The sequence below is a fragment of the Mastigoproctus giganteus genome, chromosome 3 (assembly GCF_048544385.1).
Source record: "Mastigoproctus giganteus isolate SK-2022 chromosome 3, ASM4854438v1, whole genome shotgun sequence".
Taxonomy (NCBI): Eukaryota; Metazoa; Arthropoda; class Arachnida; order Uropygi; family Thelyphonidae; genus Mastigoproctus; species Mastigoproctus giganteus.
The window spans coordinates 5,157,830-5,183,581 of record NC_143577.1 but is presented as its reverse complement, the minus strand read 5'-3'; the positions used below and the strand labels follow the sequence as shown (position 1 = coordinate 5,183,581).

At 39.6% G+C, this 25,752-nt stretch overlaps 1 protein-coding gene across 1 annotated transcript in view; it reads left to right on the top strand.

Moving 5' to 3' along the window:
* The window catches only part of LOC150087625 (sterol O-acyltransferase 1-like), a 110,537-nt gene that overhangs the window by 29,419 nt on the left and 55,366 nt on the right, over positions 1 to 25,752 (top strand). The window lies entirely within an intron of this gene.

Below are 25,752 nucleotides of genomic sequence, written 5' to 3'. Positions count from 1 at the left end.
GATGACGACACACCTGTAATTGTCAGAAAATCCCGATCTGTAAAGAAGAAAATGATAGCTGTATTTTTCAAATCGAGTGGAATTGTGGAACGTGTCATTTTGGACACGCAGAAGACAGTCACAGCTAAGTGGTATACTGAACAATGCCTGCCTAAAGTCATTGGATCTATGAAGAACCTGCGGCCAAAGTCAAGAATGGACACCTGGTACCTCCATCATGATAATGCTCCAGCTCACCGCGCCAAAGCCTGCACCGAATATTTGACCACGACAGGACTGAAACTTCTCGAGCACCCTCCCTACAGTCCAGAGCTTGCTCCCTGCGACTTTGCACAGATTGTTTGATGGTTGGATGCATTGAGTGGCACTTTTTTGGGGGCTAGCACCATATAGTGTGTCCCGCCAATGATTGGTGGGCTGTCTGTTTCTGATTGTTGTCTGCCTGTTTAACTGGGTGCAAATAATAAATATAAACTAACATGCCGTAATTATGAGAGCTTCCTTGGACTCAGGAGAAGTACCCATGGACTGGAGATGTGCAAATGTGACCCGAATTCACAAAGGAGGACCAAAAGGCGACACAAGTAATTATAGACCAGTTAGTTTAACTTCTGTTCCCGGAAAATTAATGGAGGCACTGGTTAAAGAAGCACTGCAGGATCATCTAGACAAGACTTCAGTTATAGCTCAGACACAGCATGGTTTTTTAAGGGGAAGTCTTGCCTGACCAATTTGATTGGATACTATGATGCAGTCACAAAAGAACTAGATGCAGGGAATAACTTTGATATTATATACTTGGATCTTAGAAAGGCTTTTGATATTGTTGCACATGGAAGACTGCTGCACAAATTGGAGCAGTGTGGCATTGGAGGCAAATTGCTGCTATGGATAAAGGGGTGGTTGAGGGGGAGAAGACAGAGAGTGGTAATCAATGGACACTGCTCTTCGTGGACTAATGTTATTAGTGGAGTCCCTCAGGGTTCAGTATTGGGTCCATTATTGTTTTCTGTATTTATAAATGATATTGATGATGGTATATCAAGCTTAACGTCCAAGTTTGCAGATGATACGAAGGTTGGCAGGGTTGTCAAGGACACTACTGACACTATGCTATGCAACAGGATCTGGAAAGGTTGAGCAGATGGGCTGAGAGGTGGCAAATGAAGTTTAACATTGACAAATGTAAAGTACTACATATGGGAATGGAAGTCTGTTCCACCAACCAACCACCCGCTGGCTAAAGGCATATTTCCGCACGTCTATCCTACATCTGTCTTTCCTCAATTTGAATTTATGCCCTCTCAGGTAATTATTCTGAGCGAGAGGAAGAATCCCATCAGCATTGAGCATGCTCAACCAATTCAAGGCTTTATACACCTCTATCAGATCACCTCGCTGGTGCCTAGTCTCCAGACACTGTAATTTGCAAAACTTAAGCCTTTCTTCGTAAGAGCACCCCCTTTGTTCCATTCACTAATCTTGTTACCCTTCTCTGTACTCGTTCCAGCAGCTCTACATCCTTCTTGAAATGAGGCCTCCAGACCTGTATACAGTACTCTAGGTGTGGCCTGACCATTGCCTTATACAAGGGAATAATCACCTCCTTATCCCTGCTAGAAAATTTCCTATATATCATTGACAATACACCATAAGCTACTCTTGCAGCTGGTCTGCACTGCTCAGAGAACTTCATATCTGCCTGCACAACCACCCCCAGGCCCCTTTCATTCTCTACCACTGTCAGTGTAGTACGACAGAGTTGATACGTTGCTCTGGGGTTGCTGTTTCCCATGTGTAGTACTTTACATTTGTCAATGTTAAACTTCATTTGCCACCTCTCAGCCCATCTGCTCAACTTTTCCAGATCCTGTTGCATAGCATAGTGTCAGTAGTGTCCTTGACACCCCTGCCTACCCTTGTAGCGTCTGCAAACTTCGACATTAAGCTTGATATACCATCATCAATATCATTTATGAATACAGAAAACAATAATGGACCCAACACTGAGCCCTGAGGGACTCCACTAATAACATTAATCCACGACGAGCAGTGTCCATTGATTACCACTCTCTGTCTTCTCCCCCTCAGCCACCCCTTTATACACAGCAGCAATTTTCCTCCAATGTCACACTGCTCCAATTTGTGCAGCAGTCTTCCATGTGCAACAGTATCAAAAGCCTTTCTAAGATCCAAGTATATAATATCAAAATTATTCCCTGCATCCAGTTCCTTTGTGACTGCATCATAGTATCCAATCAAATTGGTCAGGCAAGACTTCCCCTTAACAAAACCATACTGTGTCCGAGCTATAACTGAAGTCTTGTCTAAATGATCCTGCAGTGCTTCTTTAACTAGTGCCTCCATTAATTTTCCTGGAACAGAAGTTAAACTCACAGGTCTATAATTACTTGTGTCAGCCTTTGATCCTCCTTTGTGAATTGGGGTTACATTTGCACATCTCCAGTCTGTGGGTACCTCCCCTGAGTCCAAGGAAGCTCTCATAATTATGGCTAAGGGTTTGCTTACTTCCTCTGCTGCCTCCTTTAATATAACTGGATAGATCCCATCCATCCCGGGTGCCTTTCTTTTGTTTATCTTCAACAATTTCTCCTCCACTTTACTCTCAGTTATTACAAGATTCTCTAGCTTACTGCTAGAATTGAATACACCTCTGGCTTTCCCCTCGCTAAATAACTCCTCATGTGTGAATGTCGATGCAAAATATTCATTTAGTTTGTTAGCTACCTGAGCAGGATCATCAACAGTTGACCCATCGATATCAAGTGGACCAATCTGATTCATCCCCTTCCTTCTAGAGTTTACATAAGTAAAGAACTCTTTGCTGTTTTTCTTTGCATCCTTTGCCAAAGATTTCTCGTAATCTGCCTTCAACTGCCTAACCTCCTTTGTAACTTGGTTACAGATCAACTTGTATCTATCATAGGCTTCTGTGTCATGTGTTAATTTGTATGTATCCCATGCATGTTTCTTCTCTGCCATATGCCTCATCAGTTCATCTGACATCCATTTAGGCCTAAACCTTGAACAGTATTTCTTAGTTGGTATGTAAAGCCTAGTAGCTTCCAAGATAAGTTCTTTGAATGCTTCCCATTTTGCATTTGCTGTTGGTAACATCATCAGTTGGTCCCACTGTATAGAATTTAAATACTGTCTCAGTCCATCGTAGTCGCCTTTACGAAAGCAATAACCCTTCCCTTTACCCCTAATGGTAGTTACCTCTTTGAGTAAATCCCACTTCAGCACACTGTGATCACTGCCAACTAGTGGTTCATTTATCTGCAGATTCTTAATGCATGAAGAATCCCTGCTGATAATCAAATCAAGAGTATTCCTCCCTCTAGTTGCCTCCCGAACATGCTGATGTAGAAAACAATCATCCAATAAATCCACAAAAGCCTTGCTAGTGCGTGAGTGACCAGCCCCCAAATTCCAGTCAATATCTGGGAAATTAAAATCTCCCATTATAAGACTCTCTGATTTACTGGCCCACTCTATTTCCCTGTACAGTTTCTTATTATACTCATCAGAGTCATTAGGCCTATAGCACACTCCTACTCTCAATTTTGATCTCCCAATGCTTATGTCACACCAAACTGCACTGTCCAGCGATGTCCACTGGCTTCACTTCCTTGGATTTTATGTATTTCTTAACTAATAGCATAACCCCTCCTCCCTTCCTATCCAGTCTATCCTTTCTGTAGAGTGGCCCCGGGTGCCAAGCGATTGACTGAGCGATTTCTCTTTGTGCTTTCACTGCGACTTTTTGATAGGTGAATTCTGCATTCTCTTTTACGTTCCTCTCTTTGAGAAATACTTTAATTCAGTAGCTCTTATATCAAAAGTACTGGTAGAGAGCAAGGAAGGAAAGTAACCTTTCTTTATTTTTCACATCTAATAGACTAACTCCTACTAATTTCACTTGGTCACTCCAGGCACTGCTCCTGCCTCCCCGTAGCGGGGCCGGTAACCTTGGCAGAAAAGTTCATCTGCCAGGGGCTAAAAGGAGCCAAGATGGAACAAAATATGTTTCCTTGTTTAGAACCGACAAGCAGTCGGCTAGACACAGAGCACGAACATGACTCTTCGCATGCAAAGAGGTTAAAAACCATTTCCTCTGCGACTGAGTTTCCTGCATTTTTAATAATGCATTCATTATCAGAACAGCCTCTTAGTAAGCTATCCCCCTTTCTTATCCAAAAACACTTGGAAAGTATTGCAGGGTCTCCCAAGATGGTTAAGAGATTGTAATCGGGGGACTTACTAGTAGAAACTGTCAACTGCAGGCATTCTGAAAAACTCTTGAAAGTGACAAACTTTGCCAAAATTCCAGTAAAGGTAACTGCCCATGCAACCCTAAATTCATCTAAGGGTGTTATATCTAGTTGGGACCTTTTGAATGTGACAGAAGAAGAAATTAAAGAAGAGCTAAATGAACAAAATGTAATTGCTGTCAAAAGAATTATGACTAAAAGGGACAATATACTCACACCCACCAGAAATATCATTCTCACCTTTAGCAGTCCAAATCTACCCCCATCAGTAAAGGCAGGATATCTACTCTGTCACATTCGTCCTTATATTCCTAATCCGTTGAGATGCTATAAATGCCAAAAGTATGGCCACTCTCAGACGGCATGCAGAGGGAACCCAGCTTGTCCTAACTGTGGATCTTCTGATCACAGTCAAAATGACTGTTCGGCAAAAGAAATTACTTGTCCTAATTGCAAGGGCAACCATCCTGCTTACTCTAAAACATGTGAGAAGTGGAAAATGGAGAAAAAAATTGTAAAATATTAAGTCAAAAACAAAGTTACTTATCAGGAAGCAAGAAAATTAATTGCACCCAGTATATCTAACCGTAGCTATGCCAGTATTGCAAAAAAATATCAAACAATAGCCACGCAAACTGATGTTACTGTTCCATCCAACATATCAATCTCTGACTGGGCTCGAGCTGTTCTTTCTCAGCAACAGTCCAATATCCAGAAACATTCAGACCAAGCAAGTAATACGCCTCTTACGATTCCAGCAAAATCTCCTGATTCGCCAGTGATTGCTACTACTCCAAATAATCCCAGTTCAACTTCAAAACAGAGTGTTCAGGAAACATTGATGGATCAAGAGTACTCATCTAAACAGGAAGATCTGATTCTTGAAATATTTGCAAACGAAGAAGAAGAAGAAATGGACACAGTTCGACCCACCTTTCCAAAAAGAAATAAACCAAAGCCAGAATGCCACAAGACAGCCACGTCAGGTACAGTTTCTTCTAAACTCAAATAATGCCTTACATTTTACAGTGGAATTGTAGAGGCTTTAGAGGCAACATTGATGACATTCAGTACTTAATTAGATGCTACTCTCCAGTGGGTTTCTGTCTGCAGGAAACCTATTTAACTGCTAAAATTTATGTTTCTATAAAAAACTACTCAGTCTATCGAAGAGATCGCAATACATCTGACTCTGCTCGCGGTGGTGTAGCTATTTTGATTAACTCAAAGATCCCTGCTAGTCAAATCATTCTTCAAACCCAAATTGAAGCCGTTGCTGTGCGTCTGATTGCTGAGATTGCATTTACGCTAGTCTCAGTCTGTCTCCCACCAAACAATACCTACTCTTATAAAGATATCGAAGAACTTTTAGTACAGCTACCCTCCCCAATCTGCTTGCTAGGGGATTTCAATGGCCACCACCCTTTATGGGGATCCTCTAAATTAGATAGGCAGGGCCGACTGATTGAAACTCTACTAGATAAACAGAACTTTCCCATTCTTAACAGTGGTGCACACACCCACATACAATTACCTACTGGACAGACTTCTGCAATCGACCTCTCGATTTGTTCTCCAATACTGTTTCCAATCATTCAGTGGTCCGCTATGGATGATCCAATGGGAAGTGACCATTTTCCAATTGTCTGTAACCTGCTCACTACACAAACACCATTAGACCAACCCTGCAGAAAATGGAAATTTTCTAAAGCCAAATGGACCAAATTTCAATCAGCAATAATTCTAGACAAAGAAACTATTCAGCTACAACCTATAGACAAAGTAACTGATTATATCACATCCCGTCTTTTAGTTGCAGCAAAATACTCAATTCCATTATCAAACCCCCAAACCCGATGGCACTTCAACTACTGGTGGAACGAAGAGTGCACGAAAGCAAAGAAGGAAAAAAATAAAGCATTCAATTTATTCCGTCGATTTCCAATGACAGTTAATTTAATTAGTTACAAGAAGTTAAGGGCAAAAGCGTGGTTCATTCACAGACAAGCCAAGAAAGAGTCTTGGACTCGGTTTGCAGGTACTATCAACAGAAATACCGACTCCAGATTAATATGGAAGAAAATTAGACAGCTTTCTGGGAAGTTTCCAGACATCCCTTCCCCAATTCTTTCATACAATGGGCAAGAACTCTCTAGTCGTCTAGATATAGCGAATGCCTTGGGTAAAACCTTTGCCGAAGTCTCTGCTGCATCAAATTACACTCCGAAATTCCAAAAAATTAAGACCTCCACCGAACAGAGGCCCATCAACTTTAGAACCTCACTATCACTTCCGTATAATCAGCCTCTTGAATATTGTGAACTTTTACAAGCCATCAGAACAACACGAAACAGTGCAGCTGGGCCAGATGGCATATATTATATCATGCTGCAGCATCTCGATGAGCAAAACTTACAAATGCTGCTAGTCTTCTTTAACCGGATCTTTCTGGAAAATATTTATCCAACCTCTTGGCACCATGCTACAGTTTTGCCCTTTTTGAAACCTGGAAAAGATCCTTCCAATCCTAATAGTTACAGGCCAATCTCTCTGTCAAGTTGCCTTGGTAAAATTCTTGAAAAAATGATCCACAGTTGACTCAGCTGGATCATTGAAACTGAACAACTACTGAGTAATTGTCAACATGGCTTTCGCAAAAATAGGTCCTCCCTAGATCTGATGATCAAAGCCGAATCTGAAATTCGTAATGCCTTTGTGAAAAACGAACACCTTGTCATGGTCTCCATTGATATAGAAAAAGCATTCGATACTACCTGGCGGTATGGCATTCTCAGTGACCTACATAATCTTGGTCTACGAGGCAACTTGCCTATATTTATTAGGAACTTCCTCCAGAGCCGTTCTTTCCAGGTTCGATACCAAAACTCCCTTTCTTCTACATTCTTGCAGGAAGAAGGAGTACCACAGGGGTCGGTTTTGAGTGCAACCCTATTTGCCCTTAGAATTGATTCCATTTCAAAAGAACTTCCAAATACTGTAGAAGCCTATCTTTATGCTGACGATCTATCCATTTCTTGCCATTCTCAGAGCATGAGATCTATTGAACGGCAATTGCAAATGTCCCTCAATAAAATTCAAAAATGGGCTGATTTCAATGGATATCGGCTTTCCCATCAGAAAACAGTTGCAATCCACTTTTGTAATCAACGTAAATTACATATAGACCCTGAACTTAGGATATCAAATTCCACCATCCCGATTGCCAACAATATTAGATTCTTGGGATTAATATTAGACAGCAAGTTAAATTTCTTTGAACACATTAAAGTAATAAATACGTACTACCTGTCTGAAAAAGCTGAACATGCTAAGAGCTCTATCTGCCCAGTCTTGGGGAGCAGATCGTACAACGTTGCTGCTCTTATACAGAGCAATGATTAGATCTCGGTTGGATTACGGTGCCCCAGTTTATGATTCCACTCGAAAGAGTGTATTGCGTTAGCTCGATCCTATACAACACATGGCACTGAGGATTGCCCTTGGTGCTTATAGGACTTCACCAACCTATAGTCTATATATTGAAGCCAATGAGCCCCCTCTGTACCTCCGCAGAGAAATGTTACTACTTAAATATGCAGCCAGAATACAAAACTGTTCTCTGCACCCCATCCAACCATATCTCTTTAATCCACCATTTCATAATCTCTATAGAAATAAACCAAATAAAATACGACCAGCAGGCCTACGGCTCTTTGAAATAGCACAAAATTGGAATGTTCCTCTCCAGAGTAGGCAGCACAGAAAGAATTATTCTCACCCACCATGGATTCCATTTCCTCAACCAGCCTGCGATGATTATTTTCTCCAATGGGGAAAGAATTGTTTACCGACTTTGAATGTGCAGCAACTCCATGCTAGCCATATTCAAAACTATTTTGACTTCTTACCGATATATACTGATGGTTTTAAAACTGATTCAACTGTTGAAGCAGCAGCAGTGTTTCCCTCTGCTATCATATCAGCCTCTCTTCCACCAGAGTACAGCAGCTTTTCAGCGGAATTATATGCAATTCAATTAGCTCTAGAAAACTTGACTCTTCACCCATCTCAAAAATATTTAATTTACACCGACTCTCTCAGCTCAATTAGAGCAATGCAGAATTTCTCTCATAAGGATCACCCTATATTAAATCAAATCAAATATTTTCTGTTGAAAATTGAAGATCGTCAGCAACGAGTGAACTTCTGCTGGATTCCAGCACATTCAGGCATCGAAGGGAACGAGTTGGCTGATATTTCTGCTAAAAATCCGTCAATACTAGACTTAACCTCTGTTTTTATTCCTGTTTCTGATTATAATATTATAATCCAAACAGCATACCATGAACAATTGACAAAGCTATGGCATAAACAAACAAATAACAAACTTTTCCAGTTGAAACAGGACCCAAAATTTTGGCCCTCATACATTCTGACAGTTCGGCGAGAAGAAGTGGTACCCGCACTGATTAGAATAGGACATACTCATCTGACTCACCTCCATCTACTGACAGGCGATGATCCTCCTCATTGTTCACAGTGCTCTGAGCATCTAGCAGTCAAACATATTTTGATTGACTGTCCACATTATCAACAACATCGAGCTTCAATATTTCATTCTCTGGCTAATTTCCGGGAATGGATAACATTAAATGATATCATTGGTGAAAATGCCAATATTAATGAACTTTTCTGTTATTTGAAACAAATAGGAATGTATAAGTGACTATGATTAGTTTCTGGCATGAAATGAGATTGAACCGTGTTCACATTAATTAATTATTTATTTTATCTTTTAAACATACCTATGAATAGGCACAATATAGCCACAGCAGCTTGTGCGCCATTAAACACCCATACCACACACACACCCTTTCTGTAGACGTTGTACCCCCCAAATTCCAGTTCTGCATTCCTTATATCTGTGTGACACCACGTCTCTCATATCCCAACAATATCTGCCTTTGATGTTTTGAGCAATACCTCAAATTCATCAAATTTATTTACTAAACTCCTAGCATTGGTGTACACGCAAGTATACCTGCACCTGTTTCTATAGCTACCCTAACACAACCCATGTGTTTACTTTTACTGCAATGACTTCCAGCAGTCTCCGAAATATCCTGCATCTTGTTTTTCAGGCTTCTGCTCATTCCAATAGAAGCAGTGTAAGAATCTCTTTCACCTCTGCCAGTGGCTACTGTTAATCTATTAGTCTTTGTTCTCCCCAATCTAGTAGTTTTCCGACCTACCTAACACTGCCTCGATAGCATCAGCAAATATTCTTGCACCCTTTCTATTTAAGTGTATCCCATCCCTGTAGAAGCAATCTCTCCTGTTAACAAGTACAGTCCAGGCTGAAAATAATTCTACCCCTTGAGCCTTGCACAGTCTTTCCAGGGCCGAATTGATCAACAAGGCTCTCATCATATACTCCCTCCTATCGTGTCTGGGCAGAATTGCAGACACTTTCAAATTCAACCCTAATTCACGGCTTTTTTTCATCTGGTGAGTATGGGCTTGGCAAACCCAGGGTCCTGAGCTGGATATCATCATTCTTCTCTTTCTTGCTTTCTTGGAGATTCCCTTCTCTCTCTCTCTCTCTCTCTCTCTCTCTCTCTCTCTCTCTCTCTCAGGGTAACACGGGAATTTTTTTTTTGGCTGGTGTAGCATAAGCTTCAGGCTTCCTTGCACTCTTAATAATAATAATAATGGAGGATAATTTTTGGTTAAAGGGTCCATGTTCTGTGAGATTTGTCAAGTATGTAACCTTCAATCCTGGATCAAACCAGGAACTTTTCTTTGTGTCTAGACTCCTTATGTTGGGGAGAAATCTATGAGTTGCCCTATCCAGTGTTGTGGCATCCCAGCTGCTTTGTACATGTGGTAGCTATTTTGAAGTACTTGCTTCTTTTCTTGGTTTATATTGTTACTTGAATTGATGGCGATGTTCAGGATTGTTGCAGGTAACTGTTTTCCTTGGATGGTAGGATAATCCCCTATAAACAACTTCTAAATCCAGTGGAAGTTTACCTGGGATGATTTGCAGGACACAAGTTCAAGGGGGCCCTGCATGATCATGTGATGGTCAGTAGAATCACACAAGCATGCACGTGTGATGTTAGTAAAATCAATCTCATGAGGCTCAATTTTATCACGCATGTTATAGGAATAAAAAGAAAATTTATTATAGGGCTATTTATGAGAGTAAATTAAAGGCTTGGAGAAATCTAGTTACTAGTGTGGGCAATACAGATCCTTGGGGATTAATTTATAAACTAAGTATGAATAAAGTAAGACCTGGAGAGATAATGAATACCGTAATCGCCAATGGAGTGGAAACAACAGATTGGATTACAACAGTGCAGGCAATAACATCGGAGTTGTTTCCTCATGAGGAAGAAGGGGGGGGGGAGACAACAGAGCAAGAAGGCATCAAGGACTCTAATGTAACATACGTTGGGTCTGTTGATAGTAGCTTATTTACTTTAGAGGAATTGAGAGCCGTTTCTAAGAAAATTAACATTTCCAAAGCCCCAGGAATCGATTTAGTAGAGAATATCGCTGTTCTTAAAATGATTGAGCTTTATCCTAACATCTTGTTAAACTTGTATAATAAATGCTTACTTCAAGGTACCTTTCCTGGGATCTGGAAAGTTGGTTTGATCAAGCTGTTAGTTAAGCTGGGTAAAAAACCAAATGACCCAAGAGGGTATAGACCAATTTCGTTATTGGCCAATCTTGGCAAAGTTTTTGAAAGATTGTTATTTTTAAGATTGAACCAAGTCATGGATAAAAATGGTTTGACCCTGCCTTATCAGTATGGTTTCAAGAGAGGGCATTCTACGGAGGATGCCATTAATGATCTCATGAATTTCACCAACCAGGCAGAGGATAAATATGTGTTAGCCATCTTTATAGATTTTACTGGAGCTTTTGACATGGTGTGGCATGAGAGTATTCTGTCTGCATTAAGGGGTATGCAATGTTCAGACTTATTGTATAGGACGATACAGAGTTATTTGTATTGTAGGAAAATTATACTGAAAGCTAAGCATCTACAGTTTAATAGGAATCTTTCGAGAGGGTGTCCTCAGGGGTCTGTATTGGGCCCACTCTAGCCATACTTAATTTATGGCTAGAACAATCAATTGAAAATCTGCATAAGATTGCTTATGCAGATGATTTGGTTTTATGTATTACTGGTAAATCCAGGGCTGTGCTAGAAATAAGAGTGGCCCAGGTATTAGAAAGTCTAGTGTCGTGGGCTGATCTGCACAAACTATTGATATCTACAACTAAAACTGTTATGATGCTTCTTAAGGAGAAACTAAATTATGCGCGACCGCCAAAAGCTTTAATTAAGGGGAGGCAGATTCCCCTAGTATCTGAGGTGAAATATCTAGGTATAAGAATTGATGATAGATTATCGTTTTTCCCACATTTAAATTACTTACACGAAAAAATTAAAAAATTTAGTGCAGCAATAATTCGATTAACACGGTCAGATTGGGGGTTGAAAAGGAAAGTTTTAAATTTATACTACAAGGCAGTCTTCTTACCCATAGTTGCGTACCGAGCATCAGTATGGTACTTCAGAGTTACTAACGTTAAATTTAAACAGAAATTGTTATCGATTCAGCGCTCAATGCTTTACGTTATTTCTAATTTGTGCAGAACAGTTTCAACGAATGCTATGCAGGTTTTGGCCGGGCATTTGCCTCTAGACTTGTACATTGTGTATCGGGCCCTTTGTTATTACTTAAAAAAAGGCATTGTGGTTTCTTTCATGAATATCACATCTGATGTCACTATAGAGATAGCTAAAGCTAAGAAAAATGTTCTAACACAGTTGATTGGTATGTGGCAACAGAGATGGGATCTTAGTGCAACTGGGGAGGTGACTAGATTGTTTATTCCAACAGTTAAATTTACTTATGATAGTAACAACAAATGGTTTTTTCCTTCTATGGTAACATCGTTTATTTTAACTGGCCATGGCTCATTAAATTTTAAACTACATTACTTTGGTCTAGTCAGCTCTCCTTTATGCACTTGCGGTCAACCTGAGACTTGGAGTCATTTATTATATGATTGTAGTTTGTATGTTGAACATAGAGAAAGGCTAAAAGTGAAGATTGGCAATTTAGTTAGAGGCTGTGAAAGTGACCTTATTGCTAATCAGGATAAATTTCAAGCACTGCAAGAGTTCTGTGTAACTGTTTTTCAACGGAGAAGACATTGGAATAATCTAATGATTACTAATTAAGATTTGGTTATATACATTTTGATTATTTGTGTTTTTTTTTTTTTCTTTTAGTTTGTGTATATTATGTGTGTGTATATATGTATTTTATTTATTTATTTATTTTTTTGCTGGCTCTCAGGTGTGGGCAGCCTGGGAGCGGGATTGCTGGCACCCACCGGTATAGCACTACTTCCGGTGGGTGCGGGATTTTTGTGCATGAGGCACTTAAAATAGAAGACCAGGCCCAGCACCAAGTGAATATGGGCGGCCCTTAGGGTCTATTCGCCAACGGGGAGCAGCTGTGCAGGTGACAGCTTCTCCCTGATGGCGAAGAGACCTTCCATACAGGTCTATTTTGCAGAGGTTCTGCACAAAGTCAACTTTATCAGGTGGAGATAGACGGAAGTCTAGGTGCCACCTTAGACATAATAATAATAATAATAATAATAATAATAATAAAAATAACTGGGATGATTTGCAGGACACAAGTTCAAGGGGCCCTGCATGATCATGTGATGGTCAGTAGAATCACACAAGCATGCACGTGTGATGTTAGTAAAATCAATCTTTGCAGTGAGTCTAATTTTTTCTTGATTTGTGTTTGATTTCTTTCTTTGATTTCTTCTTGATTTCTTTCTCCTCATGGTAACATATGTGGCACCATATGTTACCATGAGGAGAAAGATGCTTTTCTAAAGAGCTAAAGGCTTGGCTCACAGCTCCAATCTGCAGTCACCCTCCTAATAAAGCCAACAAACTTCTGTATTCTGTTTCTAGTATACTGAATATGCTGTAGAAATGCAAGTTTATTACCCACAATGAGCCCAAAGTATTTACAGTGTTTTGCATGTGTTATAGATTTCGATGACTGCAACCAGCAATATCCATTCACTGTCGAATTCAAAGGGTGACATAAGTAGTTACAGACCTGTTAGTTTAACTTCTGTTAAGACTTATCACAGAATGGTAAGATGTACACTTGATATAGATGTAGGAAAGGAAAGGAAAAAACTGACTCGAGTAAATAATACAAAGGTCTTTGAAATAACAGAGGAGGAGAAAAAGCAGTATGTACTGGAACTTAAGAACAAGTTTGAGCTTCTGCAGACTGCTCAGGACCAAGATATCGACGAGGAATATTACAACTTTCTGAAAGTGATAAAGCCCAAGAAACCTATAGGGAAACAGAAATCCAAAGAAGAAAAAATTAGTCAAGAAACACTTGTCATGATGAACCAAAGACGACAAATGAAGATCAAGAAAAACACTGACAGGGAGAAAATTGAGTATACTGAGTTATGCAAAGCCATTAGAAAGAGACTCAGAGAGGACATAAGAAGATTTAACACAAGAAAAGTAGAACAAGCATTAAGGGAAAACAAAGGATTTAAATCAGCAGCCATGAGCAGTAATACAGAAAGACAAATGATACTGAAACTGAAGAATAGCGATGGTGTACTTATAAACAGCAGAGAAGGCATAATTCAAATAGCAGAAGACTACTATAGAGAATTATACAAGGAGCGAGGGAATGACACCAGCAGTGGGGAACATGGATTGCAAAGTAGCAACACATACGACATACCCGATATTCTTCCTGATGAGGTAGAACATGCATTGAAGAAAATGAAGACTCGGAAAGCCCCGGGGGAAGATAAAGTTACTGTAGAGTTGTTAAAATTGGGAGGAAGAGACATAACACAAAAACTGGCAAGGCTCTTCACAAAGTGCATTAGAAAAGGTGTGATGCCTAAGCAGTGGAATAATGCAATCATAGTTTTGCTGCATAAGAAAGGAGATAAATCAGAAATTGGAAATTATAGACCAATTAGCTTGTTATCCCATATCTACAAGTTGTTCACAAGGGTCATTACTAACAGATTAGAAAGAATACTTGATGAGAATCAACCGAAAGAGCAAGCTGGCTTTAGGACAGGATTCTCAACTATGGATCACCTTCACGTAATATCACAGCTAATGGAGAAAGCAAATGAATATAAAACACCATTATGCCTGGCATTTGTGGATTATGAAAAGGCATTTGACTCCATACAGCATAAGGCAATGTTTCGGGCACTGGAAAGACAAGGCATAGATACTCCGTATATTATGATTTTGAAGAAAATATATGAGAGTGCTACATCCTTTATTAGACTAGACAAAGACAGTAGCAAATTTAAAATTGAGAAAGGAGTTCGACAAGGAGACAAAATATCTCCGAAGCTGTTTACTGCTGCCCTTGAGGAAGCTTTCAGAAGATTAGACTGGTCACAGAAAGGAGTCAACGTGAACGGAGAATACCTAAACCATTTACGATTTGCAGATGACATTGTGGTTATAAGCCACGATCCCAAAGAATTAGAGGAAAATCTTAATCAGTTATGCACAGTTAGTAAGGATTTTGGACTAAAGATGAATATGGCTAAAACAAAAGTAATGATGAACAAGTATGCCACGGAAAGGGAAATAATGATTGAAGGAGCAGTAATTTAAAAGTTGGAGTAAAAAACTTATCTGTGACATGTTATTAGCTGTATTAATGATAAATGGCTGGAAGTCAAGAGAGGAATAAATTTTGGATGGATAGCATTCAGGAAATATAGTCACATACTGAAGAGCAATATCCCAGTTTGTCTGAAACGTAAAATAATGAACCAATGTATACTCCCCACCATGACTTATGGAAGTGAAACTTGGGCACTCACCAAAAGAATGGAAGAGAAGCTAAGAAGTACACAGCGAAGAATGGAACGAATTATATTGGGAATCAGACTGTTAGATAAGAAGAGAAACACATGGATTAGGCAGCAAACTCAAGTAAAGGACATTCTTATCAAAACTAAAGAACTAAAATGGTCCTGGGCAGGACACATAGCTCGAAGACATGATGACAGATGGACTAAGAAAATAACAGAATGGTACCCAAGAGGAGTTAGAAGAAAACCTGGAAGACAAAGGCGGAGATGGATAGATGAAATTCATGAGTTTTTGAGTAGTAAATGGATGGCCAGTGCTCAAAACAGAAGGAACTGGAAAGTTGCTGGAGAGGCCTTCATCCTGCAGTGGATTGAGAATGGCTGATGATGATGATGATGATGATAAGACTGCAGCTATAATTCAGAGACAGCATGGGTTTGTTAAGGGGAAATGTTGTCTGACCAATTTGATTAGATACTATGATGTGGTCATAAAGGAGCTGGATGCAAAAAATAATTTTGATATTATACACTTGGATTTCAGGAAAGCTTTTGATACTATTGCTCATAGAAGGCTGCTGTACAAATTGGAGCAGTATGGAGTTAAGGGAAAGTTGCTGCTGTGGATAAAAGGATAGTTGAGTGGGAGAAGGCAGAGAGTGATAATCAATGGACTGCTCATCGTGGACTAGTGTTATTTGTGGATTCCCCCAGGATTTGGTATTTGGTGTTGGGACCATTGTGGTTTTCTGTATTTATCAATGATATAGATGAAGGTATAACAGGCTTAATGTCCAAGTTTGCAGATGACACAAAGGTTGCTATAATTGTTAATGCCAGTGATGATACCAAACTGCTGCAAGAGGGTCTAGAAGTAGCGCAGATGGGTTGAGAGGTGACAACTGCATTTTAACATTGACAAATGCAAATTTTGACATCACACCTTCTATCCTTTCATCAGTGTCATTTATGAAAATGAGAAACAAGAGTGGCCCAAGAACCGATCCTTGAAGTTGAAGGACCCCACAACTGATGTTACACCAATCTGAAGAATATCCATTTATCACAACCCTCTGCCTTCTGCTCTGCAGTCAACAGTAATGACAACCTATTCAAGCTTATAGTAACATCTCATGAGGGACCGAATCAAATGCTTTGCTAAAATCCAAAGAAACCATGTCGAAATTATTTCCCAAATCCAGCTCATAAGTAATTGTGTCAAAATAGCTACTAAATAGTTAAGCATGTTAAGCAAACTTAGTTAAACATGATTTACTCTTAACAAAGCAATGTTGTGTGTCCATCAGAAAGCCATATCAATCTAAATGTTCTTGGAGTGCATTTGTAATCACTGTGAAAGTAATTCTTGCACTGCTTGTATTACAATGAGCAGCAGCCTGGAAAGCAAGGTGCTGGGGATTTCAAGGGTGGTGAGAGTCATCTTGGAACAAGTAAGTACATGGGTTGTATTAGAGTAACTAAAAGTAAGAACAGGTGCATGTATACTTGCATGTACACCAGTGCTAGGAGTATAGTAAGTAAATTTGATGAATTGAAGAATTGGAATATGGGGAGTACAATGTGTACAGTAAGGATAGACAAGATAGGAAGGAAGGCAGAGTTCTTCTGTTAGTTAAGAAACACATAAAATATAAGTAAGTGCATCCAGTTGACATAGATGGGCAGCGCAATGTTGATTCAGTTTGGTGTGACATAAGCACTGGGAAAGCAAAAATGAGAGTAGGAGTGTGTTATAAGCCTAATAATTCTGATGAGTACAATGAATAATTGTACAGAGAAATAGAGTGAGCCAGTAAACCTGAATGTCTTATAATGGGGGATTTTAACTTTCCAGATATTGACTGCAACTTGTGGATTGGTCGCTTGCACACTAGCAAGACTTTTGTGGATTTATTAGATGATTGTTTTCTACAGCAGCATGTTTGAGAAGCAACCAGAGGGTGTAATACTGTTTACTTGATTATAAGCAGTGATCACTGCCACCTAGAAACCACTAGGTGGCAGTGATCACGGTGTACTGATGTGGAATTTACTTAAAGACGTAACTACCATCAAGGGTAAAGGGAAGGGATTTTTGATTTCGTAAAGGTGACTACAGTGGTATCAGACAGTTTTTAAATTCTATACAGTGGGATCAACTGACCATGATATCAACAGCAAATTCTAAATGGGAAGCATTCAAGAAATTAATCTTGGAAGCTGCTTGACTTTTTGTACAGAAAAATGCATGGTATGCTTATAAATTATCAGGCAAAACAGAAGCCTACGGTAGACTAAACTAGTCTGTAATCAAGTAACATTAGCATTAGCATTAGCATTAGCATTAGTAGAGGCATTTGATGCAAGAAAGCAAGCTTATGCAGCATCAGCCAAAAAAAAAAAAATAATAATAATAAAAAAAAATAAAGTAACATAAATAAATAAAAAAATAACCACTTCCACTTCACCCCTCTGTTCGTTCGAAATACCTGTCCAGCTGAGCCTTAAACTCATTTAGGCTATCAACTTCCACGACAAGGGATGGAAGTCTGTTCCACCTACCAACCACCCGCTGGCTAAAGGCATATTTCCGCACATCTATCCTACATCTGTCTTTCCTCAATTTGAATTTATGCCCTCTCATGTGATTATTCTGAGCAAGAGGAAGAATCCCATCAGCATTGAGCATGCTCAAACCATTCAAGCCTTTGTACACCTCTATCAGATCACCTCGCTGGTGCCTAGTTTCCAGACACTGTAATTAGCAAAACTTAAGCCTTTCTTCGTAAGAGCACCCCTTTGTTCCATTCACCAATCTTGTTGCCCTTCTCTGTACTCGTTCCAGCAGCTCTACAGCTTCTTGAAATGAGGCCTCCAGGCCTGTATACAGTACTCTAGGTGTGGCCTGACTATTGCCTTATACAAGGGAATAATCATCTCCTTATCCCTGCTAGAAAAATTCCTATATATCATTGACAATACACCATGAGCTACTCTTGAAGCCCGTCTGCACTGCTCAGAGAACTTCACATCTGCCTGCACAACCACCCCAGGTCCCTTTCATTCTCTACCACTGTCAGTGTAGTACCACAGAGTTGATACGTTGCTCTGTGGTTGCTGTTTCCCATATGTAGTACTTTACATTTGTCAATGTTAAACTTCATTTGCCACCTCTCAGCCCATCTGCTCAACCTTTCCAAATCCTGTTGCAGCAGCATAGTGTCAGTAGTGTCCTTGACAACTCTGCCAACCTTCATATCGTCTGCAAACTTGGACATTAAGCCTGATATACCATCATCAGTATCATTTATAAATACAAAAAACAATAAAGGACCCAATACTGAACCGTGAGGGACTCCACTAATAACATTAGTCCATGATGAGCAGTGTCCATTGATTACCACTCTCTGTCTTCTCCCCCTCAACCACCCCTTTATTCATAGCAGCAATTTGCCTCCAATGCCACACTGCTCCAATTTGTGCAGCAGTCTTCCATGTGCAACAGTATCAAAAGCCTTTCTAAGATCCAAGTATATAATATCAAAGTTATTCCCTGCATCCAGTTCTTTTGTGACTGCATCATAGTATCCAATCAAATTGGTCAGGTAAGACTTCCCCTTAACAAAACAATGCTGTGTCCGGGCTATAACTGAAGTCTTGTCTAGATTTATCCTGCAGTGCTTCTTTAACCAGTGCCTCCATTAATTTTCCTGGAACAGAAGTTAAACTCACAGGTCTATAATTACTTGTGTCAGCCTTTGATCCTCCTTTGTGAATTGGGGTCACATTTGCACATCTCTAGTCCATGGGTACCTCCCCTGAGTCCAAGGAAGCTCTCATAATTATGGCTAAGCGTTTGTTTACTTCCTTTGCTGCCTCCTTTAATATAACTGGATAGATCCCATCCACCCCAGGTGCCTTTCTTGTGTTTATCTTCAACAATTTCTCCTCCACTTTACTCTCAGTTATTACAAGATTCTCTAGCTTACTGCTAGAGTTGAATACACCTCTGGCATTCCCCTTGCTGAATAATTCCTCATGTGTGAATGTTGATGCAAAATATTCATTTAGTTTGTTAGCTACCTGAGCAGGGTCATCAACAGTTGACCCATCGATATCAAGTGGACCAATCTGATTCATCCCCTTCCTTCTAGAGTTTACATAAGTAAACAACTCTTTGCTGTTTTTTCTTCGCATCCCTTGCCAAGGATCTCTCGTAATCTGCCTTCGCCTGCCTAACCTCCTTTGTAACTTGGTTACAGATCAACTTGTGTCTATCATAGGCTTCTGTGTCACGTGTTAATTTGTATGTATCCCACGCATTTTTCTTCTCTGCCATATGCCTCATTAGTTCATCTGACATCCATTTAGGCCTAAACCTTGAACAATATTTCTTAGTTGGTATGTAAAGCCTAGTATCTTCCAAGATAAGTTCTTTGAATGCTTCCCATCTTGAATTTGCTGTTGGTAACATCATCAGTTGATCCGACTGTATATCATTTAAATACTGTCTCTGTCCATCGTAGTCCCCTTTACGAAAGCAATACCCCTTCCCTTTACCCCTAATGGTAGTTACATCTTTGAGTAACTCCCACTTCAGAACACTGTGATCACTGCCACCTAGTGGTTCATTTATCTACAGATTCTTAATGCATGAAGAAACACTACTGATAATCAAATCTAGAGTATTACTCCCTCTAGTTGCCTCCCAAACATGCTGATGTAGAAAACAATCATCCAATAAATCCACAAAAGCCTTGCTAGTGTGTGAGTGACCAGCCCCCAAATTCCAGTCAATATCTGGGAAATTAAAATCCCACATTATAAGACTCTCTGATTTACTGGCCCACTCTATTTCTCCGTACAGTTTCTTATTATACTCATCAGAGTCATTAGGCCTATAGCACACTCCTACTCTCAATTTTGATCTCCCAATGCTTATGTCACACCAAACTGACTCGACACTGCACTGTCCAGCAATGTCGACTGGCTTCACTTCCTTGGATTTTATGTGTTTCTTAACTAATAGCATAACCCCTGCTCCCTTCCTATCCTGTCTATCCTTTCTGTAGACATTGTACTCCCCAAATTCCAGTTCTGCATTCCTTATATCTGTGTCACACCATGTCTCTGAAATCCCCACAATATCTGCCTTTGATGTTTTGAGCAATACCTCAAATTCATCAAATTTATTTACTAAACTCCTAGCATTGGTGTACACGCAAGTATACATGCACCTGTTCTTTTTCTTAGCTACCCTAACACAACCCATGTGTTTACTTGTACCCCAATGATTCCCAGCAGTCTCTGAAATATCCTGCATCTTATTTTCCAGGCTGCGGCTCATTCCAATAGAAGCAGTGCAAGAATCACTTTCACCTCTGCCAGTGGCTACTGTTAATCTATTAGTCCTTGTATCTCCCCAATCTAGCAGTTTTCCGACCCACCTAACACTGCCTCGATAGCATCAGCAAACATTCTTGCACCCTTTCTATTTAAGTGTATCCCATCCCTGTAGAAGCAGTCGCTCCTGTTAACAAGTACAGACCAGGCTGAAAAAAATTCTACCCCTTGAGCCCTGCACAACCTTTCCAGGGCCGAATTGATCAACAGGGCTCTCATCATATACTCCCTCCTATCGTGTCTGGGCAGAATTGCAGACACTTTCAAATTCAACCCTAATTCACGGCTTTTTTTCATCAGTGACCTGTACTTGTTAAGTAATTCCGCCGGTCTCCTACTCTTAATATCATAAGTGCCAACGTGTACAACTATATCACCTTTTGTGCCCTTAAAAGATGATATCCGCTCTACAACATCATCAACCTTTGCCCCTGGCAGACATACCCTGGTCCTGTTCCACCTATCCTTTTTACAAAGCATGTTTCCCATTTCCCTGACAATAGAGTCACCAACAACTACTAGTTCCTTTGGGACCAGCGCATTCTGCCTTGGGGGCTGCCGCTGTGTTGCACGAGGACCAAGTGCAAGCTCTGGCATTGGTGTGGGCAGCTGAGAGTTTGATGGGCCCCTCACTTGTAATCCTTTGAGGGCATCTACCTGTCCTTCAAGCTCTCATATAGGCCCATAACAACGCTGAGTTGTCGCCTGATTTGCTTACACTCCTTGCATCGCACACATACAAAGACATACCCCATGGCAGTATCATGTCCCATACCTGACTGCTCCGCAAACATCAAGCAAATAGTGCATCTTAAAAGGCTGTTATTCAGAGGACAACTGCCCCCCTCAGTTCCCCCCTGGGCCACAGCATTCCCATTAGCTTGAGCCTTTTGCTTTGCTGCTCTGGTTTGAGTCATGATTTAGATTTACTTTCAATAAAATTTCAATTTCTGTACAAAATTAAATCCTAAACCTGTATCCAAACACAGTTATAACGCTATATTTATGTTCCAGTAATGAGTGTTATCTACGAAATATTTATGTGTCAGTAACGAGTGTTATCTACGAAATATTTATGTTTCAGTAACGAGTGTTATCTACGAAATCTACGAGTGTTATCTACGAAATATTTATGTTTCAGTAACAAGTGTTATCTACGAAATCCCTTTATATAACTTTCATATCAAGTTATGTATTAATTATTTATGGCAAAGATTCAGAAACGGGTACCCCTTCCAGACTGCTAGCGATACAGCTGTGATTGACGGGTGTTGACTCCGCCTATCGTCACGTGATGTTCGACAAGATTAATAGATTTTACTGATTAATTTTCCCGTAACAATGGCGGCTATTTACAAACGGTAAACACGTGTATTTGATACCCTTTCCGATACTAAGTAATACCTAGAAAATCTCTATCTAAGTATTTATATTCCGTAAATAGGAATATAAAGCCACTCTAGAAAATAAGTAACAAAGGAGGTTAGGCAAGTGAATGAAGATTATGTGAAATCTTTGGCAAAGGATGCAAAGAAAAACATCAAAGACTTCTTTACTAATATAAACTCTGGAAGGAAGGGGAATGAATCAGGTTAGTCCATGTGAAATCAGTGGTTCGACTGTTGATGATCCTGCTCAGATAGCAGACAAACTGAATGATTATTTTGCATCTACATTCACACATGAGGAATTCTGTAGGGAAGTGGAGGATGGAAGCTTATTAAGTTGTATAAGTTGTAACAGGGAGCTTAATGAATTTGTAATAACTGAGAGCAAAGTAGAGGAGAAATTGTTGAAGTTCAACATAAGGAAGGCACCTGGAGTGGATGGGTTCTATCCAGTTATATTAAAGGAGGTGTCAAAGGAAGTAAGCAAACCCTTAGCTATAATTATGAGAGTATTCTTAGGGCCAGTAGAGGTCTCCACTGACTGGAGATATGCAAATGTATTCCCAATTCACAAAAGTAACACGAGTAACTACAGACCTGTTAGTTTATCTTCTGTTCTGGGGAAAATAATGGAGTCACTGGTTAAAGAATCATCTAGACAAGACTGCAATAATAATACAGACAGCATGGGTTTGTTAAGGGGAAGTGTTGTCTAACCAATTTGATTGGATACTATGATGTAGTCACAAAGGAACTGGATGCAAAAAATAATTTTGATATCATATACTTGGATTTCATGAAAGCTTTTGATACTGTTGCACATGGAAGACTACTGAACAAATTGGAGCAGTATGACATTAAGGGCAAGTTGCTACAATGGATAAAAGATTGGTTGAGTGTGAGAAGACAACAAGTCTCTTGAGGGAAACAAAGGGGGGGCCCTCTTACTAAGAAAGGTATAAGTTCTACAAATTGCAGCATCTGGAGACTATGCACCTGCAAAGTGATGTGATTGAGTTGTATAAGGCCTTGAATGGGTTGAGCAGGCTCAATGCTGATGGGATTCTTCCTCTTGCTTAGATTACAAACCTGATGAGGCATAAATTGAAATTGAGGAAAAACAGTTATAGAAAAAATGTGTGGAAATTTGCTTTTAGCCAGTGGGTTGTTGATTGCTGGTACAAACTTACATCTGTCGATGTGGAAGTTGATAGCTTAAATAAATTCAAGGAAGAAGTGGACAAACAGTTAGAGCAATTGGATGTATGAAATGGTGTGTATATATATATATATATATATATATATATATATATATATATATATATATTTATTTTATTTTATTTTTTTTTTTGCCCAATGCTATACAAACTTGCTTTCTTGCATCATATGTGTGTACTGATGCTAATGCCTCTAAGATTTTTTTCTACCACTTAAGGCAGACTAACCAGTCTATAGTTACCAACTGCACTCTTAGAACTGCTTGTATATTTTAATGATACATTGACACTTCTCTGATCAAAAAAGATCACCCCTGAGTTCAAAGTTGCCCTCATAATTAACTCCAATGGTTCTATACACTCCCTTCCACTCTTCCTCAAAATTACGATGTATATACCATCAACTCTAGGAGTCTTACTTGCCTTTATGCCTAAAAGTTTTTATAATAAACAATCATTTGTAATTATGATATCACTAATTTCAAATGGCTAGGCCTCACTCACACAGCTTCTTCTTCTCAGCATGAAACGTCTTTCATCGGTAAAGACAGATGCAAAGTACTTGTTCAGTTCATCCGCAACATCAGCTGGATTATCTAACCCGCACCCAGTGCATGTTATAATCTTATACAACATTTTGTTTTGATTGCATCATCCACTGTTGTAGAGGCATAGCGACATTTCTGGCTTAGTTTTCCTTTGCCTATGATGGATAAGCATTCAGCTAATGCCTCATAAAAAAAGCATAGCAATTGCTCTTTACAAAGAGGGATTTTCCCAAAGAGTAATCGCATAAAAAATAAATTTTAAAATAAATAAATGCACATGGCATAATACTTTAAGAGTTTAGTATCTATATAATATCGGTGTTTTGATACACCATAGACACTCTTAAAAAAACTACAAAGTAGTTGTTGTGGGCATCATTTGCTCTTTCTCATATTGTGCTCTGCCTTCACGACGAGTTGCCATGATGCTGCACTACCTCGAATAAGTAACGCTTCACTAATAGAGAAGGCTATTGTTACTTATTCTCAGTGAGTACCACCACCCAGACATGTTTCAAGGCTATTGGCCTATTGGCCCACCCACTGATGATAGGCCAATAGCCTTGAAACATGTCTGGGTGGTGGTACTCACTGAGAATAAGTAACAATAGCCTTCTCTATTAGTGAAGCGTTACTTATTCGAGGTAGTGCAGCATCATGGCAACTCGTCGTGAAGGCAGAGCACAATATGAGAAAGAGCAAATGATGCCCACAACAACTACTTTGTAGTTTTTTTAAGAGTGTCTATGGTGTATCAAAACACCGATATTATATAAAAAATAAAATATCATCATTCTACAATTTCCTGTCTAATTATGAAGTTTCAACTTTAAACTGCCAACTTTCCAATAGAAAATGGCAGTATCTCATGGAAAGTTTGCAGCAGCATAAAAAAGCTTCTATACCTTGTTAGGATTGCTCTTTGTATTATTGATTATGTCTTAAAAACTGTAACTGTAAATCTACTGAATTAAGAAATGATGAGAAGAAAGTATACAGCCATCTGTGTGTTCAAGAACTGTTTTCACAGAAGTTTGTATAGCATGGATCTAAAAGTATACCATCCAAGGAAAATGCCTCTTTTGACAAAAATAGTATGCCAGTCTCATTTATCATGGGTTAAAGAAAATATCAATTGGTCTATGGATCAATGAAATAGTGTAATTTTGTCAGACGAATCAAAGTTTAACCCCCATAGCTCAGATGGTTTACAGTAAGGCGATGAAAATGTGAGGAATTTCATCCACAGTACTTACACAAAACAGTGAAATTCCTTTGTAGCCAAATGGTGCGAGGGTGTATTTTTAGTAAAACAGTTGTATAACTTCACTTTATGAGTGGAAATATGAATGCTCATGCTTACATTCAGGTTTTGGAGACTCCTTTGCTGCCAACAATCAGGGATCAATTCCATGATGTGAATAACCGCAGAGGTTCACATCTGGTGAGTATGGGTTGTTGTTATTTGGTTTTTAGGAGCATTAGCAACTAAGGCCATATTGCTCTTGGGATATGCTGTGGTCATTCCCTGACCTTTCCGCATCCTCCGTATTTGGTGGTCAAGGGCTCGAACCCCGGTCTAATCAAGAAGCATGTGCTATGCAGTGCTGCTCCTGTCCACCTGGCTACGGGGGCACCAGTGAGTATGGGCTTGGCACACCTAGGGTCCTGAGCAGGATATCATCATTCTTCTCTTTCTTGGTGATTCCTTTCTACTTCTCTCTCTCTCTCTCTCTCTCTCTCTCTCTCTCTCTCTCTCTCTCTCTCTCTCTCTCTCTCTCTCTCTCTGTGTTTCTCTGGGTAACTCAAAAATGATTTTTGGCTGGTGCAGTGTAAGCCCACGCTTCCTTGCACCATATGGCTAATAATAATAATAATAGCTGCATATTCCAAGACCACTATGTAAAAAAGGTAAGTTACAATGCTTTTATTAAATAATCATTCTGTTGTCATTTTT